Source organism: Canis lupus, chromosome 28, assembly GCF_048164855.1.
Source record: "Canis lupus baileyi chromosome 28, mCanLup2.hap1, whole genome shotgun sequence".
Classification (NCBI taxonomy): Eukaryota; Metazoa; Chordata; class Mammalia; order Carnivora; family Canidae; genus Canis; species Canis lupus.
Window position 1 is genome coordinate 5783721 of NC_132865.1, and position 12277 is coordinate 5795997.

Genomic DNA, 12277 nt, shown 5'->3' on the forward strand with positions numbered 1-12277 from the left:
ATTCTAAAAAATTTACATGCAACCTTCAAATACATTTCTTTGCTAACTGCTAAATATATTGTATTTTATCTAACTGCTAAATATATTGTATTTTATAAGATGATGGTAACGCTATTTCATAATTTGTATAGTGTCAGGGTCTGGGCTGTTGCCAAACACATACACACACAGGGAGAAAAAAACCCCTGAAAAACTGAAATTTCTGAAGTAGGTGTACATCGTGTGTCATTTGAGAGAATGCCTGAACACAGATACAAGACTATTTTTTCCTCAGATTGAGGCTGTTTGAATTGGTTTCTCAGTGGTGGGTGGGTGGTATCTGTTTCAGAATCATGGTTGGGAGTTCTCTAGGTTGCTACCTGTTTACCTCTGGTGCTCCTGGAGCACCCACAACAGGAAGGGCTCCTGCATCTAAAGGAGTCAGTCAAGGCTGCATCAGATATCAAGCTTAGAGCAAGGAAACTAGCTGAGCAAGGAAAAAGAAACAACCTACTATACATTTTAGGATGTTTCTTTAGGTTAGATTCATCTGTGCCAGTTTCCTGGTACCTCATCTCTGTGCCAATCGGAAGTCACCTGTTTCTTGCCAATTTTGTTATTTCCAGCACATTGGACCAACTAACATTGAAAGCTCTTCCATCTGTGAGCTGTCAATAGCTCCACCACCACAAGTCTCTCTAGGACCAAGCAGCTGTAGAAGCCTCTTGAACAGCTCACAGTATTGACTGGACTTGGCAGCAACTGACTTTGGAAGTACTAAACCAAAAGGCTAGCTGGTATTTCACTTGATTAACTGAAAATCTAGACATCCATTTTGCTGATCATGTTCCCAGAAGCAAGCAGCTGTGGTTGAGAGCCCCCGTTCACGGTTTTTGAGCTGAGCCAAGACATTTCACTCCCTGGGAACAAAGGCATGTTGGGAGCAGCCAGCAGCAATCCTGGAGCTTGAGAGTGAAGGAATGTTCTGGCTAATGAGTGCCAGACAGACATCTTTGGTATTTGTCGAATTCTTTCGCTTCAACTAAATATTATTTATTACTTTGCTGCTAATAAAGGGGCTTGCTGTGCTCAATATCCCCACATTGTCCAAAAGATCTAAACCACTGTCCAATGGTTACTGGCCTGGGTTATTACAATATCTCCTAATCAGTTTCCCTGTTTCTTCCCTTGCATCCATTTTCTAGAATGATATTTTTAAAAGACAGATCCCTTCATTTGCTACTGAGCTGCTTAAAATTTTCTAATGGCTTCCATCATGCCTAAAGTCAAGTCCCTATTTCTTATCTTGACTTACAAGGACCTGCCAATCTGCCTCAGCTCACTTCCTGTGATTCTCCTCCCCAGTGTGCCAGGTACATGGTTCTTCCTGATGCTGAGTTCATCGGTGGCTTACTAACCTTACGCCTGCTATTTGTGCTCTCTGCCTAGAACACCCAGAAGAATTTTCTCAGTTCATCTTTTCCTAATGTGACTGAAAACTAATTGGTACAAATAAACAGAATTAGAGTGAGTATAAGTTTATTTAGCTTTTCTTGTACATACGTGCATAAACAGAGCCTTCTGTCCCTCCTACCTTTCTTGGAACATATTAATATTATGCCCATAGTTGTCACATTTTTTTAATATTAGAAATTATGCTATTCATTTATCTAAGAAACAATCGTATCTATACCTCTGTGGTCTAGTTCATAGCTAAAGACTCTAGTAGGTCAAATTCCATCTACATCTCTGGATTTTATTATTTTTTTTTATTTTTATTTTTTTCGTCTCTGGATTTTAAAATATTAAGGCCCAAACAACTCAGTCCTGGCTTTTAAGGTAAAAGTTAAACTGCCATCAGAAAGAGCCCCAAATATACAATGGCTTAAATGAGATAAATGTCTATTTCTCTGTCATGTAACAGCCCAGGGCAGCCTAGTGGGCTAAGTCTCTACATGGATATTCGGCAACTCAGATTCCCTCCCTATTCATGCTCTGCTGATCCTTGGGGCTCACTCCTCTTCTACAAAGTCTAACTAGCTCACGGCCATATCTAAGGTCTAAGATCTTAGGCACATCTAAGCCTCTAGCCATATCTAAGGTATCAGACAAAAGAAATAGGGAAAGTAACTTTCTTTTAATCAAGTGAGGTGGAAGTTACGCTCATTACTGCTGATCCCCTTCCATAGTAGTATGAAGTCCTATGGCCACACTTAGCTGCAAGGGGGCTGGGAAATATAGACTCCATCTGGGCAAACATGTCCAATAAATAATGGAAGACCAGACAGTGGGGAGCCACGAGCTGTTGTCCAAATTCACGTAGGCAGTGCTGTGCTTGATGAGTAAAAGATTAACACAAAGATGATCCTCTTCTACACTGACCTATTTGAGATATGCAAGAAAGGAGTGACAGAGGCCAAAATATCATCTTTATTACTTACAAATGCCAGGTTGTAGGATATGGCTTTGTGTATGTTACTCACAGGAGTCTTACAATGCTGAGTCAGAGTGAGGTACATAGAATCAAGTTTAAGGCAGCAATGGACCAAAGCAACTCTTCCTGTGTGGTGAGGAAAAGTGTGTCCTCGAAGGAGCAGGAGAACATATGCTCTCTGTAGGAGAGACTGCTCCCAAAAGGAAGAGTGGCTGGAATTCAACCAAGTATTCTAATGCTCGGTTGTTCTAGTCAAATTTACTAGGTCATTAGGTCCACCTCTCCTGAAGGGATGTGAATGAAGGAGTGGAGGCAGCCTGGCATGCACGCTCTCCAAAGAGTAAGAAAGAGGAAATCACACATCTGGAGTGCAATTAAACTAAACTAGATATCAATGCCCCTCTAAAACCCCCAATTCTCGACCCCCTACCAGTCTAAAGTCTTCTCTCTAAAGCTAATCCCTCCTCCAAACTTCCATGCTGTATCTCTGCTTGGAATAATTTCTGCGGCATCAATTTTGTTTTCTTGCTTACCCCTGAGATCTTTTCCCACTGATTTCTCCTCCACAAGTAAATGTACCCATATCTTTCCCGTCTTAAAGAAAAACTGCTTTTGATCCTGAGTTTTCTTCTAGCTATAATCTCTGCTCTTACCTTCATAAATAAGCCTCTTGAAAGAATGATCTGAATTCATTTCATTTTCTGTTCATTCCTCAACCCACAGGAATCTGATATCTACCAGCGTCACTAACTGAAATTGCTCTAATTTCCAAATTAAATGGAAGTTAGTCAGTCTTTATCTCACTTGACCCCTCACAGTGACTAATACTCTTGACTATATTTTTTTGACCACTATATTTTTTGAAATAATATTTTCTTTCTCAAGGTATCCATGACAACCATTTCTGTTTCCTTCTATCTCCTTAAGAAGTGTCTTTATCTCCTCTACCCTATAAATCTTGGTATTCCCCTAGAATTCATCCTTAATCTTTCTTTTGTCATTATATACACTCTCCTTGGATAAACATCTAAATCACCAAAACACAATGATTCCCAAATTACAACACTAGCCTAGATCTTTCTCCTGAGCATCATACCAAACATCCAATTTTTTATTAGATGTCTTCGCACAGACGTCCCTCAGTTCAGCACGTCCAAAGTTAAATTTATTAACTTCCACCTCAACCTGGATGTTAACATCCACTAGTCACCCTGGTCAAGAATCTGGGAATCATCTCTCATTTCTCCCACTTCTTCAAAAACTCTCATTTAATTCTATATCAAAATTCCACTCAAATTAATCCCTTCTTCATCTCTGCTATCATTCATTACCTTATATAGGTCCAGACATCATACATGTTCACCTATACTCTTGCTTTGGCCTCTAGTCTTTCTCCTCTGGAAGGAATGAGGAATTTGAATGGATCCACTGGGAAATCTTTAATACTCTCCTCAGAATCCTGATGTAATCACCTCTTATCTCATCTTTGACAAGGAACATGGCCTCATTCAGAGGAGGGAGAGAACATCTGCACAAACTGTGATTTTTGTTTTAAAGCAGTTAATAGGGGCACCTGGGTGGCTCAGCGGTTGGGTGCCTGCCTTCAGCCCAGGGCCTGATCCTGGGGACCGGGGATGGAGTCCCACATTGGGCTCCCTGTGGGGAGCCTGCTTCTCCCTCTGCCTGTGTCTCTGCCTCTCTTTGTGTCTCTCATGAATGAATAAAATCTTTAAAAAAATAAAAAATAAAAAAAATAAAGCAGTTAATACTAACATATACTTAAGAAGATAAATTAGGCAGCAGAACCCTGTCTAAATCTCCTGGATTGTGAAATACCATCAGAACAGAACATACTTTAACTTCACAGTAAAGTCGAAGCCCTTTCACATGATATGTAAGGTTCCTCAAGACATTGTTCCTGCTTGTCTCTGGGTATCCCTGGGTATCCTCCACAAGAAACTACTTGGAGTAGCCCTTCCACAGAGTATTTGTTAAGTCCAATTTAGATAATTGAAGCTTTCAGAACTTAACCTAATTTTAGATCAAAGTAATCATCATCATCTATTACATAAACAAAAGTACCAAGATGGTGTTCAGTGATACATATAGTTCTGTGGAGCAACATTGCCCATACCCCACAGAACCACATACATACCCAACACCTTAGACTCAGAAAAAGCTGAGGGCAGATTTTACCTTTGTTTTTTTAAATTTTTTTTTAAGATTTATTTATTAATGAGAGACACAGAAGAGAGAGAGAAAGAGAGAGAGGCAGAGACACAGGCAGAGGGAGAAGCAGGCTCCTCACAGGGAGCCCGAAGTGGGACTCAATCCTGGATCCTGGGATCATGACCTGAGCTGAAGGCAGGTGCCCAACAGCTGATCCACCCAGGTGTCCCGAATTTACTATTTAAATATATTCTAACCATAACTCTATTCGATTTTTATTTTATTTTTAAGTAAGCTCTATGTAGGGCTTGAACCCATGACCTCAAGACCAAGAGTGACATGCTTCACCTACTGAGCCAGTCAGGCACCCCAACATAACCATTCAAAAGTAAGATAATAAACGCTAAATTCATTGTTTCTCAATTTCCTTCTCTATTGACTCGGTGATGCCTGAAGCAGGCTGGTCGCATGGTTAGTTCTGGGAGAAGATAAAAGTTTTACAGTGACTTGAAATAGAATCTGATGAAAACAGTATTAATTTTATTATATAGGAGGTTATAAATAATTTTAAGTATCATTGCTATAGGTGTCATATTTTAAGTGCAACTAATACCAGTTTTTTAAAAAATGGTCCTGAAATGCCATTTTAGGATCTTCTATGTAAGAAGCTGACAGAGTTTTTGGAGCATTTTCCTAGCATGCTTTTTCCACACATGAGAAAAGAGCGTTTCCAGTATAATAGTACATATTAAGCCATTTTAGCATCCCCTCAATTACCTGTCTCCTCTAATTGACTGCATATTCCTTGAAGGCAAAAGAGTATCTGTCTCTCCAGAGTAGAATAGTCTTAAGCCCCATTAATGAATAATGAATGAAAGCTCATGGAGCTTCCAGGTTAAGGTCAAGAGTACTTAATCAGGGAATTAGTACTTCAAAAGGCATGGGAAATTGCATCACATGCTGAATTTTACAGCCGAGTGACTGGCAAGGTGGGGCAAGAGTACTCCTTTCAATTATTTGCCCTCTGTTCTTTCATTTCTGTATGAAAGTTATCATTTTTTGGTTTATATTTTCCTTTTTCCTCACTCCTTGTCTTTCCTCCTCCATAAGCTGTTCCTTATGGAATAAATTACATTTAAGTTTTTTGAATAAACTTGAGTTTTCCTGAACTAAATATTAGTAATACGTTTATGTTAACTTTTTCTCAGCAAGAGTCTTTCTAGACTGCTTTGACTTCTGAGGGCTTTACTCTTTTGACAATGTTATTTAAGAGGTTATTTAACATGAAATATGGTAAGTATATTTTATAAAAGCAATAGTTTATAAATAAGATATTACTACTTTCTTCTGCTCTCTCCTTTTTCTACCTTAAAGAGATAGAAAAATTTGTATGAGGCAGTAAGAGGCTTTAAAATGGACTTTTTGCGTTCTATTTCTGGGATTAAACATTAAGTACAATTTGCTAGAAATTCAATAACTCAAGAAATTAATAGTCATCTTGGTATCTATGTTTATATACTAAAAAGTGCTTTATATAAGGTACCTTAAGGGACGCCTGGGTGACTCAGTGGTTGAGTGTCTGCCTTCAGCTGAGGGCATGATCCTGGAGTCCGGGATGGAGTCTCATATCGGGCTCCCTGCGAGGGGCCTGCTTCTCCCTCTGCCTGTGTCTCTGTCTCTCTCTGTGCGTCTCTCATGAATAAATAAATAAAATCTAAATAAATAAATAAATAAGGTACTTAAGTAAGTGGAACTGTAAGGATTATCTGAAACAGAAATATCACTTTGAACCAAGGGTTACTTGTGACCACACATAAATACAAAAATGGATTTTACCTGTCATTTAAAAATGTAGTTACACATTAAACATTTTTATGAATTTTTATGCAGTAAAAACTACAGCCAGATTCACACAGTTTCGTGCACTGCTTTATACTGTCAAAAGTTAGAAGTACGTTTTAGAGCTGAGTTGCAGAGATCTTTTACAATTTATTTCAGCTGTAGTGTATTTCTTTTTCCTTAGTCTTTCTAATGAAATATAAGAACTGCTGAAGCATATAAGTCTTCAACCATTGTGAACATGAATGGCTGCAGTAACTCCAACAGGTGGCCCAACACACACACACAATAGGTAACATTAGTCTTCTAATGGTCTGTGACATGAAAACAGAGAGGTGATCCAATGAGAAAGGAACTTTACGGTTAGTGTCTAGAAAGGAGATTCTCGAACATTTTGTTCATTCAACAGATGCTTATTAAATAAAGGCTGAGCCAGGTGATGGGTGCTAGGAATCCAGCAGTGAGCAAACCAGTCTCCTGCACTCCTGCAGTTTATAGCCTAGTGGAAATGCAGATTTTTATGAAGAAATTATAAGAGATCTATGAAAGAAGGATGGCTATGGGGTTATGGACACATAAAATCCAGTCTGAAGGGTTAGCAATGAATTAAACATATTTGTATGAGATCTAATTTTCCTAACTTCATCAGTTATGCAAATGATAATACTTCTAGAGTTAACGTTGGCTACACACTCTATATTTCCGGGGAGATGAAGAAACCATCACCTGGAAGACCCTCCTCAATGCTACTCTGCATAAAAGTTATAGTCAAAGGCACAATGAAGTGTCATTCAATAGGCGAAAAAAAGTCTACTGAGTGCCTACTAAGCACTAGAGAATAAGACATGTCTCCGCCCTTGGGAAGCTCCCAATCTAAGAAAAGATGGCTGTGGAAGAATAACAAAACTTGATGAGCATCTCAAGAGGAGAAGCTGATGTAATGAAGAAGCAAAGCCAGTCAGCTATTATTAGCTGATGGCTTCAAAGAGATTTGCAGATAAATAAATAGCTCTGACTTTGGCATCTTTAGGGTTCTGTGGGTGTCTCAATTTCAGTGCTCTTTGTCTCACATAGAGTGTGTCCTTTTACATGATCTCTGTATTAAGGTGCCCCCCAATACACACAACATCCCAATGTTGAGTGGCCTAGGACTTGGTAACTCAGGTAACATCAGTTCCAAGTGTAAAAGAAAAAGACTCTTTTACCCTTGGTGCTCTTTTTTAAAAATCTTGTCTTTCCTCCCTTCTTACTATTAATAAAGTAGCAAGACTCTTAAGGCAAAAATTTGGTTGTAGGCCTAGTGCAGAGAAGTCAGAGGCCTCTTTACTTTCATTTTATCTAGGCTTTAGGCCAACGGCACAAAAGGAGTCCTTGTAGAACTCTATGACTCAGCCCCGCTCACTAGGGCTCTGGGTTAAAGCCAGAGCCAGACTTATTGTAAAGAATGTCTGTGTATAGGGGTGGTGGAAGGGGAGGTGGGCGGGGGGTGCGGGTGAATGGGTGACGGGCACTGAGGGGGGCACTTGACGGGATGAGCACTGGGTGTTATTCTGTATGTTGGCAAATTGAACACCAATAAAAAAATAAATTTGTTATTAAAAAAAAGAATGTGTGTCTGTGTGTCTGCTGTGTGTCCATGCTTACACTATTCCACCAGTCCCCAAGGAATCAGAAGATGGCTGATTTATTTTTCAGGATTTAGGAATCCCCCAAGAGCCTCTTTTTTATCAAAAAAAAAAAAAAAAATCTATCTAACAGAAAACAAGAAGGCAACCACACTTTGCCTTGTTTTTTTTAAAGAAAGGTACCTAAAAAAAAAATAAAGGTACCTAATTACTTGAAATAGTTTTGTTGCTCCTTAGGCATAGAACACCATTCCACATTGACATTCTTTATGTCACTTTAGGGATAGAGTCGAGGGAAGGAGGATTGATTGCATTAGTAAGATCATCGGATACTGATTAAGCTGCTTTTTTTTTTTTTTTTTTTTTGAAGAGTCAAAGTTTTCTTCGAAAGGGCTATAGGTCACTGGAGGCCTCTCTGTTGCTTCCATTTGGCTTGCTGGCAGGACAGAGCAGGGTGTTGGGGGGCCGGGGGGAGCACAGAGAGGTTATCCTCTCCCTGAGTTTGAGGCACAACAAAAAGTTTACTTCAGCAACACAGAGGAGAGCTAACAGGGTCCTCTCCAATTGGCTTTCTCTCCATTTCCAGGAGTGCTCACTGGAGTCTTAGGGCTGCCTTTGAAGCTAAAAAGGAAGAGAGAGCAATCCTCCTCGGAGGCTGCTATAGCCTGAGGTTATTTAGGCCAAACAAGCTCAAGAAAAAGAAGCCTTTCAAGTGCACGGCCTAGTTTACTTGAGCTTTGTACTGTGGCTTCAAGCCAAATTCCCAACTAATAAAATTTTTTTACTGTTGTCATTCGGTTATTTTTGCCCTTGAATTTTGCTTTATAAGAACATACCTCTCAGAAGTATTGGGGAGGATATAATTATTTGAGGCAATTTCAGGGACATCCTTGATACTCTCGGCAAAACATCATTAAATAGTACCCTGAAACTCACTCAAATTTCTAAACAATGTTAAGCGTGAAAAATTGCTTTAGAAGCAAAAATGCTATTTTTGTTTGCAGAATACATTTTACTGGTATTGGTGTCAGTAAAGGCCCCGACAAGACGGTACACAGAGTAATAAAACTTTTACAAACCAGGCCGTGAAGGTCCACAAGATCTTGATAGTGAACCCATGACCCCGCACATTGAACAAAGGCTACCCGTGCTCCTCCCTACACCTGTTCATCTGCTTTGCTGGGTTTGGAATTTGAGAGCTCTCAAACACTAGGAGAAACACAAATGATTCGAATACCGGTAATAAAATCATATCTACTGCGAGCCACACTGCAGCCCACCATTGAAATTGTGCGATGAACAGTACTGATCACCATAATATGCCATGCTCCAGGTTCCAAAAGCAAACGCTCAAGACTTCCCATTGCACATACATTTAGAAATAGGTCTTATCTGCTGCTTGCGAGGGCATCCTGTAAATTCTGACTTTAGTATACCAAGTCTCAAAGATCTCCACCCGGATGGTTTCATCTGCTGTTTCTAGCAAGCCTGGGGGTGGATAGGAGCCATGGCTGGTCCCTTAGGCGAGTTACTATGCTCATGTAGCTGCTCTCCTAAATCGTCAGGGGTTTTGCATGTGTAATCTGGAAATGGATATTGAATTGCATAGTAATTTGAAAATGACGCAAAAACATTAGTTTTACAATACAGACCACAAAAACCAAAGCTGGAACAATATGGACATTGAGGTTATGATAATGAGGATGAGGGGAAAGTGCTGTGTTTATTCAGGATTTTAGACAGCTGGTAAAGATTGTTCTACTCTCTTTTCCTAAATGATGGCACCTACTTCCATGGCTTTATTAACCATTAAAATGCTGGTGCCTTCTAAATTTTGCATCTCCAGGTTGTATTTCTCTTCTGTGTTTTCTGACTGGTATAGTCTTATGTCAGCTCTCTAGGGAAAAAAAATGCCACTTTGATTCACATTGTTTTTTTTTTAATTTATGATAGGCACACAGTGAGAGAGAGAGAGAGAGGCAGAGACACAGGCAGAGGGAGAAGCAGGCTCCATGCACCGGGAGCCGACGTGGGATTCGATCCCGGGTCTCCAGGATCACGCCCTGGGCCAAAGGCAGGCGCTAAACCGCTGCGCCACCCAGGGATCCCTGATTCACATTGTTTTAAGGCATGGTCGGGGCTGGTTTTGGATGGAGCTGAGGCTCTATGGCAGCATCTACAGATAACTAAGCTAAAGAAAAGACAATTTATGGGGCACCCTGGGTAGCTCAGTGGTTGAGCATCTGCCTTTGGCCCAGGTCATGATCCTGGGATCCTGGGATTGAGTCCCGCATCAGGTTGCCTGTGTGGAGCCTGCTTCTCCCTCTGCCTTTCTGTCTCTCATGAATAAACAAATAAAACCCTAAAAAAAAAAAAGAAAAGGCAATTTATGTAGGCAACAAAAGCAGATGGACTCTATCAAATCTGATGTGCTAAAATTGCTTTAGCTTATTTTTAATAACACATTTTCTTTATTTGTGACACTATGGATTATTTTTAATTCCAAATTATTTTTGTTCTTTAACAGACCTCAAAAGTCAGTTAGATAAATCATTAGGCTAAAAATAGAAGACTTAAAATAAGCACAGTTTATTACTGGGTTGATCCATGATGGACAGATGAAAAACCTCCCACAGATGAAATATCTGTACAGACAATACTAAAACATGACATGAGGCTATCTGGTGTTATGCTAACATGTAAAGGCTCACATAGTATTTGCAAGGCAGGTTTGCAAAAGAAAAGGTTGCGACTGATTGTTTACAACTGAAATAATGGGATCCCTGGGTGGCACAGCGGCTTGGCGCCTGCCTTTGGCCCAGGGCGTGATCCTAGAGACTCAGGATTGAATCCCACGTCGGGCTCTCGGTGCATGGAGCCTGCTTCTCCCTCTGCCTGTGTCTCTGCCTCTCTCTCTGTGTGACTATCATAAATAAAAATGTAAAAAAAAAAAAAAAAAAAAGCTCTACAACTGAAATAATGATCATGCCTCATTTTTAGGAAATTGATATTTCAAAATATTAATTCACAGAAAACCTGAACATGGAAACAAGAACTCTTGCTTAACACAAGACAAGAAATTATATAGACCTTTCTATGAGACTTTAGCAATCATTAAAAAACCATATTCTAGCCCGAATTGTATGAAGGCATGTTTTCTGCTGACTTCAACAGATAACACCTTTACATAAACTCAGCTGAAATATTTATACTCAGGGAGGTATGTTTCTCCAAGTTTATTTTTGAGAACATTTGCACAATGAAGTTTTTCTTTGGTATTTGTCTATGCTTGCCCTTATTTCTCATTCGATTTAACTATCTATCCTATAATAGCAAATACTGTTTCAGCAGGGAAACATTTTTCTGTTTGTCTGAAAATATCAGTGTGTTTTTTTTTAATTATTTATTTATTTATTTACGATAGTCACACAGAGAGAGAGAGAGAGAGAGAGAGAGAGAGGCAGAGACACAGGCAGAGGGAGAAGCAGGCTCCATGCACCGGGAGCCCGACGTGGGATTCGATCCCGGGTCTCCAGGATCGCGCCCTGAGCCAAAGGCAGGCGCCAAACCGCTGGGCCACCCAGGGATCCCAATATCAGTGTTTTTATAGGTGAATGTTTTAAGTCTTAAAAACACAGGACAACTTTATTTGTTGTCCCATTTGCTTTTTTCTTTTTTGTGTTTTGAGGCTGACACTGAACACCCTGGAAAACAATATCACAGGTTTCATATTTTTCCACTTATATATTTTATTTAAAAACATTCATATGAAAACTTGAATGAAAAAATATGAAAGAAGATTCACTCCAGGAAGCAAAATGGCTGTGTGAGCCCTACAAAAATCTTATTCAGAGAGTGAAGAAACAGCAACATCAACCCAAAACTGATTTTGTTGTATGTCATTTACCTGCGTAGGTGTTTAAAATAAAAAAGTGCTCCCAGCTGCTTTACTTTCACAGAACAAAGGATTTCATGTTAACCTCTTCCAAAAGTTATCAGTTTGTCAAACATTATATTACCAAAACCCAATATTACTGAGATAAGCTGTATAGAATTTAGTGGCAAAAAAAGACAATTCATTAAAATGCGAATTTTAATGCTACCTAATAAATTAGTAACCACCTTATGGCACTCTAAGATTATAGTAAATACCTAGGCATTTAAATGAAAATGTAACTTCATTACCTTTTAAAAAAAACTTAGGCTAAACTTGAATACGTCAGTGATGCCA

General features: G+C 39.5%; 1 long non-coding RNA gene across 11 annotated transcripts in view; it reads right to left on the bottom strand.

The window, feature by feature from the left end:
- The window catches only part of LOC140620131 (uncharacterized), a 111458-nt gene that overhangs the window by 84608 nt on the left and 14573 nt on the right, over positions 1-12277 (bottom strand). For 10 of the 11 annotated variants that reach the window (XR_012019866.1, XR_012019870.1, XR_012019869.1 and 7 more), the window contains one exon: positions 6126-6296. The exons of the other annotated variant lie outside the window; for it this stretch is intronic. This is a non-coding gene — a long non-coding RNA (uncharacterized lncRNA). The remainder of the gene's footprint in view (positions 1-6125; positions 6297-12277) is intronic. 11 annotated transcript variants of the gene reach the window in all.